This window comes from Panthera onca, chromosome A2 (genome assembly GCF_046562875.1).
Source record: "Panthera onca isolate mPanOnc1 chromosome A2, mPanOnc1 haplotype 2, whole genome shotgun sequence".
Lineage (NCBI taxonomy): Eukaryota > Metazoa > Chordata > Mammalia > Carnivora > Felidae > Panthera > Panthera onca.
Window position 1 is genome coordinate 95,150,963 of NC_138340.1, and position 14,302 is coordinate 95,165,264.

At 37.1% G+C, this 14,302-nt stretch overlaps 1 long non-coding RNA gene across 3 annotated transcripts in view; it reads left to right on the plus strand.

Moving 5' to 3' along the window:
• The window catches only part of LOC132679879 (uncharacterized), a 297,655-nt gene that overhangs the window by 227,005 nt on the left and 56,348 nt on the right, over positions 1–14,302 (plus strand). For 2 of the 3 annotated variants that reach the window (XR_013553995.1, XR_013553997.1), the window contains one exon: positions 10,257–10,326. This is a non-coding gene — a long non-coding RNA (uncharacterized LOC132679879). Of the gene's footprint in view, positions 1–10,256; positions 10,327–13,190; positions 13,514–14,302 lie in introns of those variants that run through there. The other variant, XR_013553996.2, reaches the window with a different exon arrangement.

Here is a 14,302-nt window from a genome sequence, read left to right on the forward strand (position 1 = left end):
TGAAAAAGAAAATTATAAAATAAAGAACTGATTCATCATAGGCCCCAACTGACAAGATTCTATTTTTTTCTTTTAGATTTGTCTATTCTTTGAGTCTAAAATAAATGCTCTTAAGAGTCCTAAGTCCAGATTTGACGTACCAATGGTTATGCATGCCAGGGGATGCTGTGGTTTACTGGTAGCATTTTTTTTATATCTTTTTTAAGGCCTGTAGTGTAGAGATACATTGCAGGGATTTAGGTTTGGGTTAGTCCCAAGAAAAAAAACTATAATTGAAGTTTTTGCTACCACCAGCAAAATAAGGAAAGACACCTAATATCCAACAACATTGAACTTCAGGTAGAAAATCAACTAAAGCTAGAAAGAGCTTGTACTACTAATAATAATCATTCCATTCACATCATCTTTTTTCACCCTTTTATGCATGGTCTCATTGAATCTTCACAAAACCCCATGAGATGGTTAATAGTAAAAAATTTAATAGTAATAAGCTTAGGATAGCTTGGTGACATGACCCAAATTACAGAGCTAGTCAACAGCAGGATCAGGACGCAAACTCAAGACCCAGCTTCCTTGCTGTAGTTCTAATATGGCCATGCACTCTTTGGTAAGAGGACCAAGGTGCAGGACTACTACCAAGTGGTCTCTTTTCCAGGACAAGGCTTTGCTGTCTTCAGTCTGTCTGTCATGTGACTGTGAGGATCATACACAGACATATCTTTCTAAATCTTCCCCACACCAGCCCTCACTAATAGAATAATAAAGCTTTCCTCAGAATCACATCATCTCTTAAAGATAGAAACCTACTACAAAGAGGGAGTTTTTGTTGAGAAGATTTTTTAAGGTTAGTTTTGAGGAATTGAAATTGTAATTAATAAAATCAGAAACATGAGCACATGCACATCTAAAAGTTGATAGGCAATCACATCCTGAGTGGTGTGTGAAAGAGATGGTCCCCTTTCAGAAATGAGATTCATAGTTTTAGTGGGTTCACAAGCAGATTCATAAACTTTTCAAATAAAAATTATACTTTCCTTTTGAGTTTGTTTCTCCTACATTTGGAGCTCAGTGTTATGGGATAAAATTAATTTCTTCAAATATGGAATTTAGTTTTATGCTTATTTAGTAATTGAGGGTAATCTAAAAATCATAGAGCTTTCCAGACCTTGAGCTGATCATATTTTCAACCTCTCTAGTCTAAAGCTACTCTCCACAAGAGGAAGGAGCCAGATGAATGGCTGCCCTTACTAAAGCAATGCGGGAAGGTCCCAGGACACACTGTACAATGTAAGCAAGACATTCTTTTCCACAAGTGTCAAGATCACTTACCTTCAAATACTAGGTCAGTGCAGCTATGATACTGGGGGAACCTGCAGCCCAGAAATAAGTAGCTTGCCTAATTTTGAACCAGTGTTGACCTCCATTTATCCAAATGCATATTTTGTGTACCTCTCCCCCAAAATTCACTTGGTTTTCTTTCAGTCACTCAAGCTAACAGGTATCATACCTGATTGAGACCAGATTTCCATTGTATCTAAACCTCTCCTGGGTAAAGAAGTGTCTGTTTTAAATCAGTGACCATAAATGTGACTCCTGAAGGTACTATCGTTCTAAAAAGAAAGTCCCGGTATTAGCAAAATATATATTCCCATAGAGATTAAAGCAACTACCCCACTGCAATCAGTTATATGGAGGCCTTAGTTATAAAAAAAGAAAGGAGATTGAATCACTGAAGTAGGAACCAGGTACCACACTGTACACTTAGTAGGGGCTTATCCAGAAGTGTCTGTGAGAATGATATGACTGGTAAGGTGTGAAAAACTCAGGCACAACAAACAGGAAGAAGAAATCTCAGCTGGAAGAGCACACTTATCTGTCCACATCTCATAGCCTGAGGCTGATATCACAAGGACTCATAAAGAAACACCACCTTTCTCAGTGATGATTTATATTTTCCAGAGCAGGGGAAACAGTGCTACGATCAGCAAAACCACTTGCCTACACAACCATAACAGACATCTAATTTAGTGCTAACAATGTTGCTCAGTGACAACCAAAAGCTATTATTTGTCAAGTGTAAAATTAAGAGAGAGTGCATCATTTTAATTAATGCATTGTTTTTATCATGGGCCTGCTAAAAGTGCTTTAGTGTAGCATATGTGTAAAAAAATCAAGAAGTTAAGGAAAAGGAGTAATTCCTACATGGCAAAGAATCACAGTAAGTGTTCAAGGAATATGATCACCTGTCATTAGCCCACAGCTCCAATAAGAAGAGGACCCTGTAAACATCATCACTTGCCCCATTTGGAGGAACATGACTAATTCTTACTGGAGTTTACACTTTTCTCCTTAGGACAAACAAGTTAGTTTCAGGGCCTTAGAGTAGACATAAGACAGCAGATGTCACTTAGTACAACCCCCCACTCAAGAACAGCAACCCTAACACATTCAGTCATTCATTCAACAAATGTTTTGAGTACCTAGTATATACCAACCACTATGCTAGGCTCTAGTATAAGCAAGATAAGCAGGGGCCCCAATTTCATGAAGGTAACAGTCTAATAAATAGTTGAGACACAGTACAAGTAAACACATGAATAATTACAGATTTTGACACAGTCTATGAAGGAAATCAACAGATGCTGGGATAGAGGGCACAGGGCACCAGGAACCCAAACACAGACAGGGGGGTCAGGCAAGTCCTTTCTGGAAAGGTGACATTTAAGCTGAGGACTGAAAAAGAAGAAATTTGCCAAGCAAAATGCTGAGGAAACACCATTCCAGTTAAGGAAATGACCAGTCCAAGAATCTGTGAGGGTTAAGTATCTGGAGAACAGTGAGGAAAAGGAAGAAGGTACCATTAAAGATGTGGGCAGAGGTCAGATAACACATTGCTGGTGACCATGATAAAGGGGTTGAATTTTAATTTTAAATGTAACAGGAAGACTTTCAGAGAGTAGTGCAGGATGTGATTTATACTGAAAAGGGTGCTCTGCCATATGCCAACTCCCATGGCATAGGAATGACCCTGTGCAAACTGGCAAGCTGTGTACCAAGCTTTAGAACTCTCTAGACTCCTTGTGGCCCATGTGATTACCATATCTTTTTAAAAGCAAGGACATAAGCCTAAGAGTTTATCCTGTAATAACAGTAGTTATAGGAGTAGTAGCAGCAGCAGCAGCTAATATTTGTTACATGCTTCTATATGGCAAGCATCATTTTAATGATTTTATTTACATGTGTTAATTTATCTAATCCTCACAATAATCCAAGCATGTGGATTCAGTTTTCATCCCTATTTTACAGAAGAGGAAACAAGCAATTTGTGCAACCAGTAAATGATTTCTATTTCAATGGTTTCAGCTCTTCTCTTTATTATTTCCTTCTTTTCTTCCTACTTTCTTTGGGTTTCATATGCTTTTTTTCCTGGATTTCAGAGGTGAATGCTTACAAAGTAGATTGTCAACCTTTCCATTTTCCTAAAGTATGCATTAAAACTGTCAGTTTTCCTCTAAGCACTGCTTTAGCTGCATCATACAGGTTTTGTTATAATTTAGCTCAAAATGTTTTCTTGTATCCATTGCAATTTCATCTTTGATCCAAGACTTATTTGGAAGTGTGCTGCTTAATGTCCAAACAGTTGAGGATTTTCTAGTTATTTTTTCTATTATTGAATTCTCTTTTAATTCCACTGTGGTGAATGAATATTCTGTAGGATCATTTGAAATTTGATGAGACTTGGTTAATGTCCCAGAATATAGTCTACTTTTGTATATGCTCCATGGACATTTGAAAAGAATGAGTATTCCGCAGTTGTTATAGACAGTTTAATGGTGTTGTTCATATCTTCCATATTCTTCTTAGTTTTTTTGTGAATGTGCAATTAGTAACTGCAAGAGGGTATTAATATCTATTTGTCTATTTAATCTTAACAAATTTTGCTTTCTGTATTTTGACGTTATATTATACACAGTTGTTTTCTTCCTGTTAAATTGGCCCTTTCAGCATTAATAATTCTCCTTTTTTTTTTCAGTAATATTTCTTGCCTTAAAGTCTACTTTGGTATTATAGCCATACTAGCTTGCTTTTGGTTAATGTTTACATAGTATATCTTTTCCATCACTTTACTTTCAACCTAACTATGGCCTTTTTAATGAATTCCACCTATAAATAGGACATAGTTGGGTAATCTGACAATATTTGCCTTTTAGTTGGAGTGTTCAGTCCAGTTACATTTACTACAATTACTGATATAAATACTTATATACTTGATATTTTTCCCTTATCTGTCCCATCTATTTTTTGTTGTTCTTTATTGTGCCTTTTCTGCCTTCTTTTGGATTAATCAGATATTTTGTATTATTCCATATTTAGCTCTTCTACTGGCTTTACCTATGATTCTTTAGGTGGTTGCCCTAGAGATTGCAATATCTCTTCCTCTTCCTCCATAATAGCTGGTGGCTGAGACAGGGCACAGCCCTGCATTGTTTCATATTTCTGGTGCATTTCACGACTAGTGTTTAAGACTTCCAGTTTGTCATGTGTTTTCATCATATATGGCAATTAAATGTATGGATTTTTTGTCTCTGGATCTCATTTCAGGCAACTCCATTTACTGTAGATTTTGATAAATTTTAAGAAAATCCTTTCTGTCTTCTTCACACAAGATATTGCAGACATTTGTGTTAACCAGGTCCTCTTGCTTATATTGCAAATATTGTGTGACATTTTCTGACTCAAATACAATATTTCCATCACTATTCACCACAAACAGGAAACCATCCAATGCCTGTAATGAAAGTGGTCCTAAGGAGCCTTTAACGGTAACTCCTATCCTGTAAAGATAGATCAGCTTTCTAAACATCATCTTCATAATTCATAATTCTTGAATTATTATGCATTTAATTCATACCTTTATAATTTCCTTAATAATGCACCAAACTTATAACCCTTTTCCTCTCCTGCCCCTTGTGCTACTCTTGCCATGTATTTTACTTCTATATATTAAAACCCAAGAGACATTTTTATTATTGTTACTTTAATAAGTTAGCATTCTTTATATTTACTCATTCCAGTGATTTCATACCTCCCTATAATTTTGTGCCTTATCATTGATTATTTTCCTTCTTGTGTTTCTTATTATACAGATACAAATTACATATTATCTGTTTTTCTCTTTGAAAAGCCCATTTCACTACTGGTTTCCAGTGTAGGAAAATTACATTGGTATTGTGGGTTTGGGTCAGACTGTGGACAATTGTGAATGTAGGCTGAAAGATAAGTATTAATTGAATAGGTAATGAGGAGCCACTAAATTAAGTCATGCAGTGAGCTTTGTATCAATGTGCTAGACCATTTAAACAGAAAAGAAACCAGAAGTAGGGACACCGATTAGAAAACTATTGAAAGATACAGGAAGAACTCAAACTTGGTGGGAGGTCACGACAGGAATAGAAAAAGGGAGCAAATTAAAAGATGTTGATGAAGAAGAATAGATGTGATTTAAGAACTATTCAGATATGGAAAAGAGAAAATGGCCAGTGAAAAATGGCTTCCAGACTTCAAGACCAGTAATGAATTTAACTGTGCTACTATTAGTACAATTGGAAAGTCGATAGGAAAAGCTGTACTTGGCAAGGAGGATGAAATATTGTGTGTCATGTTTCAGGAGCTTATATATTCAGGTAGAAATACCCAGAAGACAACTGGAAGTTTCAGAAAGATCGAAGATAAAAATACAGGTCCAAGAGACATTCACTATAAAAATGGAAGGGAATGGAAAAGAGTATAGAGAGAGATTGTATTCCTCTCTTCTTATTCCACTTGCCTCTCCACCCCACCAGTTCTTCCACAGACTCTCCCCCCAGTACACCAGCCCATAGTCCTTACCTGCTATGCCAGACAGGAGCAGGCTTGAGAAGGGATGTTTGCAAAGGCAACAATTAAGTCTGTGACTTCAAGAAGAAAGTGAAGAAAGAGAATAAGGGATAGAAGGGCAACCCAAGTACTAACAGAGGAAAGAGCATATTCTGTGTCCCCAGGACCATGCAACTGAGGTGGTCATGTCTAGGTTAAAATATATATATAATGCAATGTTCATAATTTAAGAAAGAGATTATCCATATATTTCAAATAATTTTATCTAATTATACATGAGTCTTAGGAGTGAAAGTTGTTTTATGATTCATACTTTTTATCTCTGAAGTCTTCTACAATCAAAATGCATTACATTTTCAATTAGAAAAATATACACTTTTTTTTTTGCTCACTTCCCTTCCCACTCTGAACCACCCTTTCAAAAAAAATTTTTTTTCACTATATTAAACAGAACGGTCTGGTGTATGTCATTGTCTGAAAACCAGGGTACCCAGCAGGGAATTCAGCAATGAGAATAACAGTTATGCTTAACACAGTCCAGAAACAGAATGATCAGAAAAGTGGATAAAACATTTCAGGACTAGGAATAACTTGAATGCTGTTAAGCAATAAAATAATATTTTAGTTAATTATCTTAACTTTTCCTATCTCTGAAGAATAGCTTCATGTATAATGTTAACACCACAGCACAAGAAAGAATCTCTAGAGATGATCTGCTTTTAAGCAACTGAATAAGTCATCTAGGAACAAAAGTGGTTTAAGCTCTTAAACATCTCCACAACCTCCTTTGACAACCCATTCAAATGTTCTCAGGTTATGATAGTGAGGAATTTCATATTTTATGTTTGATTATAAAATAGATTCTATAGGGGCGCCTGGGTGGCGCAGTCGGTTGGGCGTCCGACTTCAGCCAGGTCACGATCTCGCGGTCCGTGAGTTCGAGCCCCGCGTCAGGCTCTGGGCTGATGGCTCGGAGCCTGGAGCCTGTTTCCGATTCTGTGTCTCCCTCTCTCTCTGCCCCTCCCCCGTTCATGCTCTGTCTCTCTCTGTCCCAAAAATAAATTAAAAACGTTGAGAAAAAAATTAAAAAAAAAAATAAATAAATAAAAAATAAAAAATAAAATAGATTCTATAGGGTTAGAGAGAGGAATGACACTTGAAACTAAGTCTGAAATTCCATTTAAATCCCAATGGTTGTCTTGCTGAGAAGGCAAAACCACGTCCAAACAGTAACATGTACTTCTAAACTCTGAGAAAGCTTGATTTAGAAGCATGGTAGAAATTTCTTCTTCCAAGATTCTACCTGAACAACACCCAGAGATGTCCAAATTCTCAAAGAGAAGTAAAATGTAAAAATGAACAGCCCTTTGGGGGTATCCAATTAATGCTAACTATCCAGTTATTGGAGAGGAAGTCATTTGCTTTTTGCAACAAATCCAAAGTTGTTCTCCTATGAATAGACCTACCTCCAAAGGGTAAATATACATCATCAAGTGAAATGCACAAGCTGCCTATCCATTTCTTTCTGTTGTGAAACAAAATTATAAATCATAAGGATGTAAAGAATTTGATAACCAAATCCCCATTCCCATTGAGTAAAGGCAAACAACTAATCCTTACCATGTGAGCAGATATATGAACCATCACTTGAAAACTTAAAAATAGAATTTGCAAAAACCCACATCCAAGTGGCATATTGCATAATGGGTATGCTTGCTCTTCCTTGGGAACTGAAGGTTGAGTTCTGTTGCTGACAAAGAGTTCTGTTGCTTACCTCTATTTGTAAGTTCCGCTTAACTGGCTGTATCATAATAGTTGAATAAGAGCAAAACCATTTGACTGTTACTCTTTCATTATTAATTAAATATTAAGATTACTTATGATACATCATTTTGTGTTCTCCAACAATCCTGATGAAATCACCATTGCTTTTATGTAAGATATTAAGTAGATGACTGGTCCTTGGAAAACTTTCTAAGTAACTGACATGTGATTCTCTGGAGATTTGCCCTCTAAAAATCTGATAATGAATCATGTCCATACAAGCACTTGCCTTATTTTTTAAGGGGCATTAACTAAATGTTTATCAATACTAACAATCCTTTTTTTCTCCTTTCTTAATATTGCCACTGATTGCAGATGGGGAATGTCAGGGGTTCCATAATGGTTTACAGAGTATACATTAACACATGAAATTAAAACAGTTGTGATTTCATTAACTTTGGTAACCATCTGGGAAATGGCAGGAAGATCTTCAGCTGTTAGAATTGGTGGTTGATCCCATTTGTATTTTCATAGTGAGCATCTAGATCTTTCATATTTTTTACATTAGCAAGTCAGAGGGTATAGAGGTACTCTTCCAAGCGTCTCCACATATCAATTTCATTCCCATAGTCTTCAAAGGGCCGGTTCTAAGGCTTTCTCTCCAAACTGTTGAGAGATTGGCTTATTTTCAATCCAAGAATGCACAATGATAGGAGTTACATGAAACCTCCTTATCTAACATTCCTAATAATATACCACAAACTAGTTAGCTAAGATTTGACTTGTTCCCCTGACAAATCAACACAGCTAAAGCTCAAGTCACCAAAACAGTACCAGGCATTCGACTCAGAGCAGGACTCAACACTCCCAGGTGTAATGTATGACCAGACCACTCTACCATATTTAATACAGTCACGATTAACCTCATTTGTGGCTGCCAATCTGGAAGTGGCAGGCAGGAGCCTGTGAAGGATCTTAAGTGAACTCTCAGCCACATTCCCCATAAGTCTGCTCTTATTTAGATAGCGGTGCAGATGGACATATCACAAAATGTGCTCATGATATGAAAATGTGCCAAAAGGAACAAGCAAGTCCTAACTTTGGTTTAGAGTCAAAGGTAGGAATGTGGATATGATCCAGAGCAATGCAGCACTGAGCACACTAAGTGGAGAGACATTTAATGATTCATCTAAAAAGCTGGCTTTCAGGAGGGCTCTAAGGGTACTGGCTTCTGGCACGCTTGAACAGGTTTCTTTTTCCCCTAGCACTGCAGGTACTGAGACAAAAAGCATATAGCAAGTAGTGGGGCTAGTAAGAAAAGAGGATAATTGTGCTGTTATTTGGGCACTACCTTATTCTGTTCCCCTGAGGTTAGAGAAACAGTTTCCTTGAACTATATAATCTCATCTCTTTATCCTATATCAAGGATAAGATACTGCATTCTTTTGGAGTCAAGTAAAGTTCCTTTCAACAAATCTTCATGTTGGAACTTTCTAAAGCTCTGGCCCAGGGTTTCAGTCTAATAAACTTGAGTAAATTTCCTTTGTATGAGAATGCTTTTTAATAAATTACCTCCCAATGAAACTATGTGAATTTTTTTCTAAACATCTTATCACCAATGGAAACAAGAGATGGCTTGAGAGCTTCCCCACCAAAAATGTCAAATAACCCCTTCCAAGCCACCTCAAATAAACACACAACCCTAAATAAAGCCACTAGATGGTTATTCATGTATTACCAGAAAATTCCCCTGTTCTCCTTTCCTAACAGCCACTCCAAGCCTGTCCTATAGGGAAATTCTGGAACTAAAATGCCCCCCCCTTTTTTAAATTTGTTTGTTTGTTTGTTTGTTTGTTTATAGAGAGGAGTGGGGGAGGGGCAGAGATCAAGGGAGAGAGAGAATCCCAAGCAGGCGCCCACTGTCAGTGCAGGGCCTGATGCACAGCTTGAACTCAGGAACCGTGAGATCATGACCTAAGCTGAAATCAAAAGCCAGATGCTCAACCAACTGAGCCACCCAGTCCCCTTTCTTTTTCTTCTTTCTCTTCTCTCTTCATCTCTGTATTTCTTAAAATACTCATTCCAAATTGAAAACTGTAACAATTTTCCTTCAAAGTCTCTGCTGTCAACAGATAGGAATTAGGCATTAGAAGAGAAAGAAAAATTTAATTAACTTGTTTGGTGGCCACATCCCTTAACATCTTCTTTTATTCCTCTTTTATTCTTAGGATGTGATACAGTATGATATAATACAAAGGTGTGATACAATTTTTCCATTTCTATTACAATAAAATGTCACATAGTGACTCTAAAGAGTAGATAGAATGAAGATCTGATTTAGCTGAAAAGAAAGTTGAGATCATGTGAAATCAAAAAGGAAGAAAATGGGGAAAAGAAATCCAGTTTTTTCCACAAAATCAGCTTTATGACTTAATGAAACTCATATATAGGTACACATTGTATGTTTAAAAGTCCCCATAATAAATGTGACAACTCTGAAAGTACTGGCCTTCTAAGACTTGAGCCTAGAGAAGTGGACAAAGCAACTAACTTGAGCCAATAGGTACAATGAACTAGAGGAATCCATAATAGTCTATCTGTCATCTTGGTTTCAGATGTCAACGGACCCACTGAGCACAATGAAGATCCACTGAAAGGAAATGAGAACCTAGTAGACTTCTCAAGGTAAGTCAGTCTCCTGGGTGAAAAGTACCTGCTGCTTCTCTGGTCTCTTTCTCCAAGCCTCCAGCATTTGAATCTAAATGACCATTCACAAGACCAAAAAGGCTTTCATCACAGGAAAGAAACAAGGTGCCATCTGTCACAGGAGCCATAAGGCATTAGAATCACCTCATTTAGGTGAATGTTTAAAAAGGACCTGAACAAAAGGGTATTCTAAGTCACCCAAATCCAAGAAATAGCAATAACTGAAACAATCAGGTCTGGACTTCTAAACACATGGTACCCAAACCTTCTTTTTATCTGTAAACTCTGTTACTTTTGTTGAAAATTAAATTCACTTGAAATTGCTGTGTCTCAGTTCAGGCTGCTGTAGCAAAATACCATAGAGTAGGTGGCTTAAACAGTACATACTTATTTCTTACATTTCTAAAAGCTGGGAAGTCCAAGATCAAGGTGCTAGCAGATTTGATATCTGGTGAGTCCCCTTTCCCTGGTTTGCAGATGGCTGCCTTCTTGCTGAATTCTCACATGGTGGAGATAGATCATTTCTCTCCTGTCTCTTCTTAGGAAGACTATTCATGAGAGCTCCACCCGAGTTACCTACTGTAGCCCCACCTCCAAATACCATCATATTGAGGACTGGGGCTTCAACATTTGAATCCGGTGCTATTCAGTCCATAGCAGTGTGTGACTAATTAAAGGATTTTCCATACATAGTTGTCGAGAGAGAAGGGCTTTAGAAAGGTCTCCAGTGGTCAGAATTGGTCTTTCAGGATTGGAAAATCAGTTCCCTGCAAGAGAAAACCTAAATCCTACTTCTGAAGCCCAGGGTTTAGATTATACCCTTCTCCTTGGTTCCTTCCCAAGAGATCTCATCTCACTTATTCTAATGAGCTAATGCTCTTGGTTTGGCCTCCTTCTTCATTTTTTTTAATCCAATGACCATTCACAAAACCAACAAAATCATAGGCAATTTACCCACATTGGACACAATGTCTTATCAAACATGAGTCTTTTTCGGGGCGCCTGGGTGGCGCAGTCGGTTAAGCGTCCGACTTCAGCCAGGTCACGATCTCGCGGTCCGTGAGTTCGAGCCCCGCGTCAGGCTCTGGGCTGATGGCTCGGAGCCTGGAGCCTGTTTCCGATTCTGTGTCTCCCTCTCTCTCTGCCCCTCCCCCGTTCATGCTCTGTCTCTCTCTGTCCCAAAAATAAATAAAAAACGTTGAAAAAAAAAAAATTTAAAAAAAAAAAAAAAAAAACATGAGTCTTTTCTCTCCAGAACAAAGCAGAAAACAGAGATCTCAATGTTTTCAATCTTTTGTTCCCATGCAGTCAGTGAATTCTCAAGGAGAAGTAGTCCAGTGATCAGAGTTTCAAGCCACCAGCCAGACATAATGTTCATCAGAAACACCACCTATATTCCCTGGCAGACTAAAAAATTTAAACTACTAAGACAATAGTTCACAAATAAATAATTTTCTAAAAAACTCTAGAAGATGCAAAGTATAAGCAAGCTTGAGCACATTTTCCTTTAACCCTTTACCAGAAATAAATTCATTGAAAAAATAATTTGTAATGTTTATGTAGAGTCAGAGATAACTAAACTCCACCCATGTGAATAACCCTCAGTTGCAAAATCACTGTAGGGATTTGAGGAGCCAGACTAGTTTATTTTGAATCTTCTAATGCCAGCAAACTAAACATGAACACTAAAGTGTGAAAGAAAATTCTTAAGCTGTTTTCAAATCACAGGCATATGTTTGGCTGGAAAAACATACTGAGGAACAAACACTTCAAAGGCAAATCCTTTAGAAATGGAATCACTGGCACCAGACCTACTGCCTGTTAAATTGTTTGACCAAAAAGACTGCTTCAAGAATCCTCAGTTCTTTACCCCTATAACCAAAGCTGGAATATTTGGAAGCAGTCCTGAAACCATAACTTCACTTGTGACACAATCCCTTTTCCATAACTCTGGCCAAACAGTCTAACTCTCTAAGGAACCAAGAATGAAGCAACTTCTTGCTCTTGACGTACCCCCCAAGCAAAAAGGACTTCTCAAAGGTGATTAATTGTGATACAAAGAGACTACAAAACTACTCCACAGATGCAACACTACTTCTGATAGTCATAATATTATCACTTTTAAGTTGTTATTTTCTTGTGGGCTCATTTCCAGCTCATCTTTCAGATTAGTGTGTATTTGTGTGTGTGTGTGTTTGTGTGTGTGTGTGTGTGTGTGTGTACATATACTCATATATGTTTAACAAAAGAACTTCTATTTAGGACTTAAAGTCAATAACAATTTTTAAACCACTTGATGGAAAGTTTGAGAGAATTTCTGTTTTGGATTTCTTTTGTCTTACAAATCAAGTATATATTTAATTCTCTGTGTTTACTAAATAAGAAGGCAAATAATAGAGGATGAGAATCAATTCTCTTTAAAAAAATATTTTTAGGATTTTTCATTTATCAAATCACAAATAAGCCATCCAGACAAAAACTCTTGGTTGGAATATAAATTATACATGTGAACATAAATTATAAATAGAAAAGCCATTATATACACATATGCATATTTCTGGGTGTTTATGTTCCTCATAAGAAGCCTGTAAGAAGGGACAATTCCCATATCTCTTGGTGCCAGCAGTATTGAAATCATTTAGTAATAAATAAATAATTTTCAGAAGTTTTTCAGAACCAATCCATTTCCAAGCATTTTATGTGTATTAAGTTTACCTTTTATTCAGTTATAAATTAGGAAATTTATACCCACATACCAGGAAAAGTTCTCTGTGATGCTAATTAGTTTCACTATTATTTTCTGCACAAAAGCAAATGGCATTTTCTGTCTTATTCTCCACCAGATTGTGAGAGGCATTTTTCTCCTTCTGAAGCTCACTTGAGTATTCATTCATCTAAGCTGCTGTTTTCTGCCCTCCTCTCTGGCAGGCCTCAGGCCTGAAGAATTTCAAGGCATCAAAAACTTTAGCAGAGACTGTCTAGGAGCCAAATAGCCTCACCCCTAGTGCTCAGAAGCCACAAATGCCTTTTACGTTGCATGCTAAAAGAGAAAACCTACTTCAAAAAAAGACAACTATTTACATAAAGCACTTCGAAAGCTCCCACTATCACCATCGTCACCTTCCAAAAACTGTCTCTTGATACTCGCTTATTGCTTAAATATATAACCCACTGTCCTGGAATCGTCATCTTCTTCCTGCTTAGATAACTCAAAAAGGGACATGATGACAGAAGCTCTTTTTGAACCCAGCTAGATAACATGAAGAGTTGATTCTACTTTTGCCAAGAGAAATGAAAAGCAAAAGGGAATAGGTGGTTACATAAGACATTCCCAGTCCAGGCTTGCTCTGATTCTCCATTCTCAAGACTGGACTACCCTACAATGCAAAGTGATATAAACTCAACCTATTCTCATTACACACCTAGGTTATCACCCCTGGCTCATCATCAGTTCCATGCCTTGGCAATTATTTGTAAAACTGTAAGTCTCTCTGACCTTTAGTTTTCAGGATTTTTGAAACCAAAAAGCAAGTCTCAAAAGAATGAAGATAAAGACCAAATGGCAAAAGAAATGATGTCTGGCAGACATTTTCTTCAGATTAATATTCATGTCTTTTATTCTCATTTGGTAAACCTTAGAGAAGATCTCACATGCCCCCCCTCCCCCGCTTCCTTGCCCTATTCTCTCCATCACCCTATCCCACGCCCAAGTTGGAATGAAAGTCACCCTTCTTTATGTTTCCATAACATTTTATTCAAGTAGTTATCACATCGCTTACATCATAATTGCATATATGTCTTGTTTCCCTACTGGATAGCAAGTTAGTTGAGATCAGAGAATAGGTTTTATTCTACTTTTTTTCTCTCCAGTGTGCTTTGAAATGAATATTTGTTGAATTAAATCAAATTAAAGATAATAAAAAGTACTAGAATTAGTTGAATCCCTACTGCCTAT